General features: G+C 36.5%; 1 long non-coding RNA gene across 1 annotated transcript; it reads left to right on the plus strand.

Annotated features, from left to right (window-relative positions):
- Positions 1 to 1359: 1359 nt before the first annotated feature.
- Positions 1360 to 12566, plus strand: LOC121263277. The gene is made up of 3 exons (XR_005940235.1): positions 1360 to 1369; positions 9599 to 9609; positions 12395 to 12566. It is a non-coding gene; the product is annotated as an uncharacterized LOC121263277 (long non-coding RNA).
- The last annotated feature ends 618 nt before the right edge of the window (positions 12567 to 13184 follow it).

Below are 13184 nucleotides of genomic sequence, written 5' to 3' on the forward strand. Positions count from 1 at the left end.
AACACTATATATAATTATATATAAAATAATCTTGTATTATATGCTAAATTACTAATTCAAATAAAATAAAATTTTAAAATCCTATATATAAATAACTATATATTATCACTATAATCTTATAGTGTTAGTAGTTATATTAATACAATATCCTAATATATTATAATATATCATTATAGTCTATAATACAATTATAGTATATTACAATATATTATCATTATGGTCTTCATAGTGTTCTGTGGTAATTTGCGCGTTTTTAGTTGTAATTGTTGATATCCCTATCCTGTCGTCTATTGATTGTGAGGTGTGTTTTTTTTTTTTTTTTTAATCTGTATCGTGAGAGTTGTTTGGATGTCTTTGTTTTAGTAACCGATACAGTTGTTTACAGTTGTTTAATAAGATAAATATCTATATTTGTAGCCTCATCATGAGAATCTCAAATTTATCACTAAAATGTAAGCGGATTTCATATTTTCATTCCCTTTGATTGGTTAATATTTTTCTCACCGAAACTGCCCCTGATTTTGGTGTAGAAAGAAGGCTCCAGAACATTACTTTTCCATCTTCTCTCTTTGCCTGTGTCGGTCCATTTATCTCCCCTATTTGATTTTTTTTTTTCTCCTCTTTTTCTACTCGAACGTTTGATACCGAAATAATGATAATTTTAGATGATTTGACTTGATCTATAAATAATAATATTTTATAAATCTTATTAAAATATATATAAATGTAAATAAATTGATATATATATGTAATAAGAAATATATTGAGATGAATTTAACTTTTTATAAAAAATTAAAAAAATAATAAATTCTATTAATAATTAATTTGATGGCCGAAGTCTCTGTCTTCGTAGCTTTAAAACATTTCCTTTTTAGACTTGAACTTGTTCACTTTTCTCGTTAGGAAACCAATTTTTATGTATTCTTTCACTTTCCTTTTTTATTTATGGAAAATTGAGCAACCAGTGGATAATAATGGGGAAAATTTGAGCTTTGATTACTCATTATCCTTTTCATTTCACTTCCTGGGTAACTTTTATGTGTATTCATTGTTTTATTATTTTAGTTTTCTGATTTTGACATGTTGCCCCAATATAAGTTCTTGTCGTTAATGATTCGTCCAGGTTGGTGTGTCGAAAAACCGGAACCCAAGTTGCAGATAAACGAGAACTACATCAGCTATGCCACTACTCTTCTCTAAGTACCATATTGTGTATCGTTTATGTGGTATGTTTAGTTTCTGAGTCTATATTTTGGGGGCTCTATTTGGTTTCTATGGTTGATAATACATATGAAATTCTACATTCATTGATTTCTATGTAGATTCTAGAAGTGCCATCTTGGTGAGCATGATGGGAAGCACAATGTTCGTCACCTTGAAGAGCACTATCAAGAAGCATGGAATTTGCCACCTTGGCGAGCATCGCTAAAAAGAAAAGTTCATGCTCTGAGGTGGCCACCATGCGGAGCAAAAGTGTTCTCCACCTTGACAAGTGCCATGGAAGGTGAAGTGCTCATCACTTTGTAGAGCACCATACGAGACAAAGTGCTTGTCAACTTGTAGAGCACCTTGAAGGAGCATAAAATTTCCAACCTTGGCTCATGGAGAGGGAAAGTACTCGTTCTAGAGGTGATCACTATGGGAAACAAAGTGCTCATCACATAGAGCAGTGTGAAGGAGTATCAAACTCGCCACCCCAACAAGCATTGTGGAAAGGAAAAGTACTCCTCCACAGGCGAGCACCATGGGATGCACAATCAAAACCAGACCAACAGTAGCGCTGTGGGTCTCTTGTTGCTGTGGGCACTTTTCCTTAAATGTGACAATATACGACAAGACCCATGAACCTAATACGAACACGATATGAAATCAGCAGGGTTGAGTTTGATATAAATGAGTTCAGATAAAAACGAATTGACCTGTTAAGATACGATTAATAAACAGGTTAATTATGGGTCAACCCGCTTAACCCGAAATCAACCCGTAATAACCCGTTTAAAGTTTATTTCAAAATTACAATTTTACTATTGTTAGGTTGAAATATTGGGTATTTCACAAGACTCTTATATTTTTATTATTGGAATTGTAATTTTGGATCTATGCTCATATTTGTTATTGTTGGGTTTGTAATGTTGGTTTTATTATAAGTTGAAATTTAAAAATTGTTAATACTTTTTGTCAGTAGGTAGTCTTATTTTTTTTTTTTTTGAAGATATTGTGGCTACTAATAAATATGAATTTTAACTTTTATATGAAATTATATTAATTAGGTCAAATTAGTTAAGCGGGTTAGTTCAACCCATTTACATAAAATAGATTGAAATAAGTTGTGTTGTATTTACTTATTTCTAATTAATTATTAAACAAGTCAAAATGGGTGATACGACACGATTCGTTATTTAAATAGGTCGTGTTAAGGTTTGAAGGTCTGACTAGTTTAGTTTAACGGGTCGTGTTTGGATTGACTCTTATGATTAAATATTCATGATTTGATACGACACAAACACGACTCGCGAACACAAATTGGCACCTCTACTTTGCCTCCCAAGATACTCACTGAGGTGGCAAGCATTGTTGCTCCCTAGGCAAGCACATTCCCTTTCGACAATACTCGTCGAGGTGGCAAGCTTCATGCTCTTCATGGTGCTCGTTGTGATGATACTTTGCGTTGAGTTGGCGAACACTTTTATTCTCTATAGTACTCGCTTAGGTGATGAGCAATTTTGCTCTCATAGTGTTTGCCCTTGGGGCAAGAACCTTCCCATGTTGCTTGTCGATGTGGCAAACTTAATGCTCTTTTAGTGTACTTGTCGAGTTGATGAGTACTTTGTCTCTCATCTTGCTAGCTTGATGGGCATTTTTTGAATTTAACGAGATTAATTGCAAAAGGTTTTAAAATCAAAGAATTATAATACTAAAATTAAAAACTCAAAAGCTTTTTGCAAATAAGTGAGAATTTAGGGATCGATATTTTATTTAACCCAAATTGTTCATGTATATATATATATATATATATTATATATGTGATACCTCGTATTTACGTGTATTTTGACTAAGTAATTATTGTATTAATTAAGATTATGAGCTTTCTTGTTTTAAATTTTAAATGATTTACGTTATATTATTTTAAGATTTTTAATTGTTAATTCAATGTTTTTTCTTGTTATTAATTATTGTTTATTAATTAAATTACTCTTTATTTTAAATTAGTTTATTGTTGGATTTAATTATTTTATTTTCATTTAATCACTACGTTTAAATTATTTTATTTGACTTGTTGTTTCGAAATATTTTTCGTTGGATCATTTTTGTGACCCAAGATATGAGGATTGGACCTCATTTCTTTCCCTCACTTTTTTTTTTCTTTTCCTCTTTTTCTTTTCTTCTTCTTTTCTTTTTCTCCTTATTTTCTTTTTCTCCTCTCTCTCTCTCTTCTCCCTCGCGTGCGAAATCACTTTCTCTCTCCCCGTCCATGTGTCGTCCTCCACCCTGTGCCGCCGTGCGCCGTTGTAGTCGTCACCGCCCCTCCCAACCTCTTCCCCTCTAGCTGGCGACCACCCCTCTCCATTCACAACCCCTCTCGCGCCGCCATGAGTTCCCACGCATGGCTTCAAGCAGCGGCACTTCTTGTGCTAGCGCGCCGCCGTCGCTCCACCATCGACCACCATATTTTCACCACATCACCATCTACCCCACAGCTACCTAACTCACCCATCCTAAGCTTTGATCCGCCACCGATGAAATCCATCCAACTCCATTTCCGTTTTGGACTTTTTGGACTTCAACCACCCTCTACGCTGTCACCCATGGCCAACCACCACCACCATTAACTTCACCAACATCCCTAAGCCCTTCCCTTATAATCTCATGTCTTCGTTTGTCTCTATTCAAAATCTAGCATTTTGAGACCCACGACCATAATACATTTTGTACTGTTACGTTGTTGTGCTGCCACTTCTAGCACCTCCGTGATCTTTCAAAAATTATATTATAGCACTGTAAGTATTTTCCCAAAGAACTTTTGAGATTTAAATATATTTTTACACTAACTCATATTTACTGAGAATTGATTGGTTGTGCTGGACTGAGTCCGAGGAGTAAGAGGGTCGGTTGGATTAGAGGATGGAGTTGTTTGTGTTATTGGACTATGTTGTGATTTAATGGTTGTTGAATATTTGTGTTGTGTCATATACAATGCATTTACACGCATGTTCATGTTTGTAACTGAAAATGGGTTTTTGCATAATTGCATACATGTTCATGTGTATACTTGAAATAATGAGTTTTCATGTGAGAAATGATTTTGAGTATGTTTGAAATGATTGGATTGACTGGTTTGAGAGAAAGGAAAAGAGACTGTAGGGATGGTGGTAAGCATGGATGGTAGTATAGTCTCGCTTGTGATTCCTGCCTACGGTGCACGCGGTAGGGATGGTGGTAAGCAGGGATGGTGGTATAGTCCCGCCTGTGATTCCCGCCTACGGTGCATGTGGTAGGGATAATGGTAAGCATGGACGGTGTTAGAGTCCCGCCTGTGATTCCCGCCTACAGTGCTCTAATAAGTACATCTTGTGTGAAAATGAACTGTAAGGATGGTTGTAAGCAAGGATGGTAGTATAGTCCTGCCTGTGATAGCCGCCTACGGTGCATGCGGTAGGGAAGGTGGTAGGGTCCCGCCTATGATTACCGCCTACAGTGTCTGATAAATGATTATGTTGTCGGTTTATGATTTAATGGTTACGAGTACATTTTCTGGAAAAATGACGGATATTATTCATGGCATGTTTTTGGTCAAATGGAATTTTTGGCGTGCGTTGGAAAATAATTTTTTCCGGAGAAAATGAGGTTTTTGGGTTACATTTGTGTTTCGTCATGTACTCATGTTTGTTGGCTGCATTAATGCATTTTTATCTCTTGGGTTGTTTGGTTGATTACTTGCTAAGATTCATAATCTCACGGTATTCGATACCTTGCAGTACCATTTTATTATATTGCAGATTTTGATGCAGATGTGGATGAAAAGCCTGAGGATTTGGCTCCACCGGAGAAGTGATTTGGGATCACTTGCTCATGTATTGGGATTTTCTCCCACTTTTTGGCTATATATTTGGTTTGTATTATACTTATATTAGATAACTGTATAACTTTTTTCAAGACAATTTATTTTGAATATCTGTATTTAAATTTCTGGTACTTAGTTGGCTAACTTTTAATTAACTGTTGCGACTTTTATTGTGCACTTTTTGCATGTTGCACACACTTGAGCACTTATCGTTGGGATGCGTGACCCGTGTTGTTATCATTCCGATGTCACGATTCCCACGTTTTTATATGTGGGAGTCAAGGCGTCACAATATATATGCACGCGCATTTAATAATGTAGCTAATGTGGCATTTTAAGCAGTGTTTTTAATCTCGTACCCTACCGATCGGTACTGCCGGTATTTATTGTACCGGTCACTGGGCCGGTACAAGTATCATATACATTTCGTACCGGCTCAAATACCGGCCGTATCGGCATGTATTTCGGCTTGTATCGGCCAACATTTCGGCCTTTAATTTTTTTTTCATTTTTTCAAACTATAGGCTTATTTTTTGACCCACAATTCAGACTAGGCTATTCATAATTTATATATATATGTATTTATATATAATTTATTCATATATAGACTATTATTTTGGAATATAATATATATATATATATTTATATATATACTTTATTCATATATCGACTATCCCGAAACGGTACACGAAATGGTATCGGTATCAGAATATTTCGTTTCAGTGCCTTGACCGGTACGACATCTAGTACGGTATTCGAAACATTGATTTTAAGCCTGGTATTGGATTTTGGTTGGCTAATGAATTTGACCATATTTGAATTTTGGATGGAAGGAATTAATTACAAATGCTTAAATTCAAGAATATAGTGTTAAAATTGAAAAATTAAATGCAAAACACTATTCACAAATAGAAAATGATATATTTTTCTAAAGATTAATATAACATAATTTAATATAAAAATAAAGAACAACGCTAGATACAGTTTTAAGAAACACAAGTCCTATGTATTCTATTTGAAAAAATGAGATCTATTATTAAAAAAAATTTATTTTTCATGAGAGTCTTAGATTTACCTATATTTTTTAAAAGAAGTGTGTAGAGTTTGCACATCCTAAAGCAACAAATATCATTTTACAAAAGTAAGGGCAATGCTAGGGTGTACACCAAATGTGCACCCCAACTATACATACTAGTGCAAATGAGTTGTTTTGTTTTTCTTGAAGTATTTCTTAAACATCCTTAACTACTAAGGAGAAAAAAATCACTAATAGTCACTTCTTTAACCATTAAGAAAAATAAAGAAATAAAAAAATATGAATAGACATATTTGATAAACATATTTAAAAATCATACTATCATTTTCTCCAAAAGTAAAATGACTTGTCACAAATAAAATGACCCTTTTGCAAATAATCAGAGCAGGATCAAATGTATAATTTGAAACAGAAAAAGCTAAAGGTAGGCGATTTCGTGCACCCCGAGCACAAAATCCATGTAGCTGCCAGCATGTTAAATAAAATGGTGCGCATGGAGTGAAAGAATAAATAGTTAAATGAAACTGTGTGCACCGACGTTCTTAACGGAATGGAGTTAATGGACACCTAGACGTGCGAAAAGGTGTGTACCGAAGTGCTTTCCTCTTCACTTCCTTGTGCAAAATAGAACGAAAAAATGGGGACGAATTGCGCACCAACTATCGAGGTGGATATTTAAATAAAACGGTTCGTTTTATTTTATGATAGGGTTGGCCGAGTATGCGGGTGGGAAGGAATTTAAATGAAAGGAAGGGATTTTAATAAAACAGTTCATTTTGGGGGTGGTGAGTTGAACTGTGAGTTTCACATCTTCCTTCTCTTCTCATCTCTTATCCATGTTCGTTCTCTCTCTCTCTCTCTCTCCTCCATTCTCATTTCTGGACTATGACGGCAGACTCTCTCCGATAGTCGATGACCCAGATCGAGCTTTCATGTCTAATGCTGTTAGTTATTCTCATCTTCCTCACTCGATTCATCTTAATTTTATCTGCCCACAACTTTCAGAAGTGATTAAACTTTGTCTTCTTTCCTTATACAACTCAGATGAGAAAGACAATGAGAAAATGTGCGACCAGTTTTCCCACTACCATTGTGAGTGGGAGGTGCAGAGATAACGTACATTTTTCAAGTTGTTTGATTCTTTTATTTTCTTGTTGGAATACTATTTTGCTTGTTTAGCTTTAAATTACTTTTTCTTCTAAAGATAATTCGATAGCCTTTGAGTTAAAGAACATTGTTGTTATATAATCTGTAGATTTATAACTTTATACGATTAGTAGAATTGTACTATGCCGGAAGCCATGGCATGGACATTAAAGGATCGGCAAAAGGCTCCAAAAACAAGAAAGCGAGTGAGCTTTATAATCTCCATACAAGAAAGTGAGTGAGCTTTTTTTGTACTTTCTCTGATATGTTTTAATCTACATACTTTTGTCCAAATGAGGAAAAAGAAAAGAAGAAGAAGATGTTGATTGAATTTTTCTAACAATTTTCTATATTTTCATCTTAATTACTCTCTACGGGGTAGTGGTCATGCTGTTCAGTTCCAACCACCAGTAAATTTCTTCTAATGATCGACGAGGTTTATATTCTTTGCAAATCTCACATATACAATTATATGGGTACAACCCTACAAAGAACAGAATCAAGAGGAGTTAGCTAGATCATTTCATACATGAATTTAAAACTAAAGCAACTCTGGGGGCTCAAGTGGAGCACAACAAGTTCTGTGTCTCTGTTCATTTTTTATGGGGAGGGGAAACAGATGAAGGCGAGACGATTTCTCTTCTATTGCGTTTTCCTTTTCTTTTTTTTTTCTTTTTTAAATAAAAATTATTCTGACTGCAGCAGACCACGTAAGCTTGGTACGCGGATTCATCCGCTAATTCGTCTGTACCTAGACGAACTCAAATCGAACTGGGAACAATTTCTCTTCGCAGCTCCTCCTCTGGACTCCCAAATGTGCGACTATGTGCATACCCAGACGTTCTTTCCTCTTCTTTTTGCTAAAGGTAAATCAAATTAAGGTTGCGTTTGGATGTTGAAGTGAGTTGAGTTGAGTTGAGTGGAGATAATAAAATATTGTTAGAATATTATTATTATTTTGAAATTTGAAAAAGTTAAATTGTTTATTATATTTTGTGTTGGAATTTGAAAAAGTTGTAATGATGAGTTGAGAGGAGTTGAGATGAGTTAATCATCCAAACGAAGCCTAAACCATCTTCTTCGCAACTATAACTAGGGACGTAGGGGCTTAATCTCTCTCATTTCTTCTGTCAATATTTTATCCAATATTTCAAGGCCCGGTTGCATCAAATCTCTCTCACTTATTTTTAGTCTGGTCGGCAACCGAAGAAATAAAATGCTTCAAGTGCTCCCCTTTTGATTCTTCCTTCTCCTCTAATTTTGGATTCGTTTGTATTACAGACTAGCAATTTCATGATTCCGGTAACCACATGATTCTAGCAATCTCACCATTACAGAATATACATTTCCTTGTATAACTCATTTCATTAATTTGTAAAACTATTTTTTATTTTCTTTCCATGTAAAGTCACATACGGATGTCTATATATTCTTACAAAGATCAATGAGAATAACAAGAAACCTTTTACCAATTCTTTTCTTAACATGGTATCAGCCCAACTAAGATCATAAACATAAAAAAAAAAAAAAAAAAAAAAAAAAAAGAAAACCTTTTTCTTCTTGCCGATGACTTCCTCCACCAATACTCTTACTCCTCCTATTCCTTCTTCCCCATACCTCCTCCACCCCTCTGATTCACCCAACCTTGTTCTTGTTTCCGGCCTCCTCATCGGCAACAATTTTCCCAAATGGCAACGTGCCCTTCGCCGAGCCCTCAATGCCAAAAACAAGCTGTCCTTTGTTGATGGCACTCTCACAGGCCCAGCCAAAACATCCCATGATTATGCCCAATGGAGTAGAACCAAAGATATGGTCCTAACGTGGATTCTCAACACCATCACTCCCTCCCTAGCCAATTCGTTGGACTATCACGATGACCTTCGAGATGTTTGGCTTGATCTCGAATCTCGTTTTAGCCACGAAAACAATGCTCGTCTCTTCCATCTTAAACAAGAAATCTCCAATCTTCATCAAAATCAGCTTTCCATACTTGACTACTACAATAGTATCAAACAACTCTGGGATGAATTAGGAAACCTCCAACCCCTTACCGATGTCAGTACTCTGGAAAAAAGAGCCAAAGAAAAATGTGTTTTTCAGTTTCTACTGGGACTCAATGATTCGTTTGCTACCCTTCGCACTCAAATCCTTGCTACTGATCCTCTTCCATCCCTCAACAAAGTTTTCTCCATTCTCTTCCAAGAGGAATAACAACGTCTCCTTCAAATTCCTCATTTGTCATCCGAAACACTTGCCTTTGCCGCTCGGACCACTCATCCCAATTGATCCTCTCTCAAGTGTACTGAATGTGGGAAAGAAGGCCATCTCCGAAACTGTTGTTGGCTTATCATCAGCTTCCCTCCTGGTCATGAACCACGCCACAATCGACAGCCCTCTCTCCTTGGCAAACCACCTACTACTGCCAATTTCGTTGCTTCTCCTTTGAGCCCAATACCAGTCTATCTTCAAAAAGCTACCAGCAATTGATGACTCTACTGCATCTTTCTCCTTCGACAACCAATTTCGTTGGTAACTCCTCCACAATCCCTCCCATTTTCAATCCTCAGAAGGACTGGATCATCGACAGTGGCGCTAGTGATCACATGAGCCACTGTCGATCCCTTTTCTTGGACCTCCGAGAGCCGCCCATGGCTCGACAAGTCCGCTTGCCCACGGGAGAGACCATCCCAGTTGAAGGCATTAGCTCCATCTCTCTATCTGAAACCCTCACTTTATCTAATGTCTTATTTGTCCATTCCTTTCATTATAATCTCCTTTCTATCCCTCAAATAACTAGCCACTTATCTTGTGTTGTTGCTTTCTCATCCTCTAATATTTTTTTTCAAGACCCACAATTGGTGAGACTGATTGGAGCGGGTGAAGCTTGCAATGGACTCTACATCTTTCATCCCCAACAATCCGCTGCCTTCTCTGCTCATAAATCTGATAATAAGACCTTATGGCATTAACGTCTATGTCATCCTTCTAGTTTTCTTCTTCTCTCTATTTTTTATAGTCCTTGTACTGTTTCTCATTGTGACATTTGTGCTCGTTCTAAGCACACCTGCTTACCATTTCAAATTAACGCTAATAAAAGTCCGATTCCTTTTAATCGACTTTATTATGATATTTGGGGTGGATATTCCACTACTTATATTTCTGGCATTCATTATTTTTTTACTATCGTTGATGATTTCTCACACACAACATGGATTTATTTAATGCGTTTTAAATCAGAAACTTTTAGTCATTTAATGCACTTCTTTACTCTTGTTAAAATTCAATTCAATTCCACAGTCAAATTTGTTCTCACAGACAATGGTCAAGAATTTTTGTCTCATAACCTCCAAAATTTTTTCCAAAACCATGGCATCATTCATGAACATACCTGTGTTGAAACTCCTCAACAAAATGGTGTTGCTGAGCGTAAACACAGGCACCTTCTCAATGTGGCACGAAGTCTTCGCTTTCAGGCACATTTACCCCTTAAATTTTGGGGGCGAATGTATCCTTACCGCTGCCTACCTCATCAATTAGACTCCTAGCCAGTCTCTTTAAAATAAAACCCCTTTTCAACTTCTTCTCAACACACAACCCACTTACACCCACCTAGATGTTTTTGGTTGTCTATGCTATGCTCAGACTCTCATAGTCAATCAAGATAAATTCTCACCCCGAGCATCCCGTTGTGTCTTCATTGGTTATCCTAGCAATCGCAAAGCTTACAAATTATATAACCTTGACACCGACACCATTTTTTATTCACGAGATGTCACCTTTCATGAAGACCAATTTCCTTTCCAACATATTGCCCCTCCACCTTCCCCCAACTCCATCATCCTTCCCTTACCCATTTCGGAACCTATCTCACCTCCCTCCACACCGACCATAAATGCTGATTTTGCCCCTACATCTATCCCACCTTCCCATCCCCGTCGCCACATCACTCGACCATCATATCTTCTTGATTATGTTTGCCCCACCATACCCACAAAGTCCATTGCTTCTTCTACTGCTGCTCAGTCCTCAAGTATTTCTCATCCTTTATCTGCTTTTTTGTCTTACTCTCGTTTTTCACTTGCTCATTATTCTTTCTTAACTACCCTTACTACATCTATTGAACCTACTGTTACCCAGAAGCCAATCACCACTCTCACTAGCGTGAAGCTATGACCTCTGAACTCCGTGCCTTTGAAGAAAACTCCACTTGGACACTTGAACCTCTTCCTAATGGTAAGAAACCCATGGATTGCAAATGGGTTTTCAAGACCAAACTCAGAACTGACGGTATTATTGAGCGCTACAAGGCCCAACTAGTGGCCAAAGGCTATACTCAAGTGGAAGGCATATACTATCATGAAACATTTGCCCTAGTAGCCAAAATGACAACAATTCGCTATGTACTCGCCGTTGCTACCACAAAAAGTTGGATCATTCACCAAATGGACGTCCACAATACCTTCCTGCATGGCGAACTTGATGAATAAGTTTACATGATTCCACCACATGGATACTGTATTAAGGGGAAGACTCGCGTATGCATTCTACGGAAATCCCTCTATGGCCTCAAGCAAGCATCCCGCAACTAGTCTTACGGGACAAGCTTCGTTCTGGTCTCTTCACCACCGCCCATCTTCCATCTTTCGAGCAAATTGCCGATATCTTCACCAAAGCCTTGAGATTTGATCTTTTTCATCATTTATCTCGCAACTTGGGCATTATGGATCTTCATGCGCCAACTTGAGGGGGAGTATTACAACTAGCAATTCCATGATTCCAGCAACCACATGATTCTAGCAATCTCACCATTACAAAATATACATTTCCTTGTATAATTCATTTCATTCATTTGTAAAACTACTTTTTATTTTCTTTCCATGTAAAGTCACATACGGATGTCTATATATTCTTACAAAGATCAAGGAGAATAACAAGAAACCTTTTACCAATTCTTCTCTTAACAGTCTGGGTGCTTCTAAGTAATATGTGAAAATTGCTTGTAAATAGTTTTTTTTTTACCTCTCACGTGGATATATAAAAAGTGGTCAAATTAACTAACACCTATCTTGGGGAATCTCTAAAAACTATATTTTATCTTTTACGTTTTGGTCTTTCTACGAATTTCTACCATTTTGTCACAGTCTTCCTAGATCTTATTCAGTCTTTCCCAAGAAACTAGATTTGAGAATTTCTCTGTTTCTTGGTGTTTGATTTTCTTGTGGTATGCGTTTTGGTGTTAGTACTTCTCCTCGTTGAAGGAGTTAAAATGCTCGTAGAAGCTTAAGTGTGTTTGTGAATTCCTTTTTGTTCTGCATTTTTTAAAAGGTAACATTTTAAATCATTTTTTTGCACGTCTACAAATTTTATTTGAGGTTGCATTCTGGATATGTATTTGTTTTGGTTGATTTCCTGCACTGTCATGTTTGTTCTGTTTAGAGATTTGGTTGGCAGTGGCTGCAACTAGTAGGCTCAGTTTGTTTTATCCTATTGTTATGATCAGAATTCCTTGAGCCATAGTTGTTTACAAAATTAATTGGCCACCAAATTCATTCATTACAAAAACTGGAATATGATTACCTCCATCCACCTGATCACCTACAGACAAAAATGAGCAGTCATTTTGCCACCAAGATGTTTGATTCTGCAATTAGATGGTATTGTGTGGTCCTCCTAAATGTTTTATTAATGCAAAAAAATTTGTAATTAACTAAGAAGCCGCATCAACCTTAATTAACCAATTGGGAGAAAGGCATGTGAATTATCTCTTGTAGCACATATAATTTCCTGCTCATGAAGGAAGTGGTATTCATTTGAATAATACTCAATTGGAAGCAACAAAGTTGGACTTTTGATGTTGAAATACATGATGAGGTTAGAACTGTTATTGCAAATTTGTTTGAAGAGTACTCAATTACTTCAGGCAATCATTGCATTGCATAC

The sequence above is a fragment of the Juglans microcarpa x Juglans regia genome, chromosome 4S (genome assembly GCF_004785595.1).
Source record: "Juglans microcarpa x Juglans regia isolate MS1-56 chromosome 4S, Jm3101_v1.0, whole genome shotgun sequence".
Classification (NCBI taxonomy): domain Eukaryota; kingdom Viridiplantae; phylum Streptophyta; class Magnoliopsida; order Fagales; family Juglandaceae; genus Juglans; species Juglans microcarpa x Juglans regia.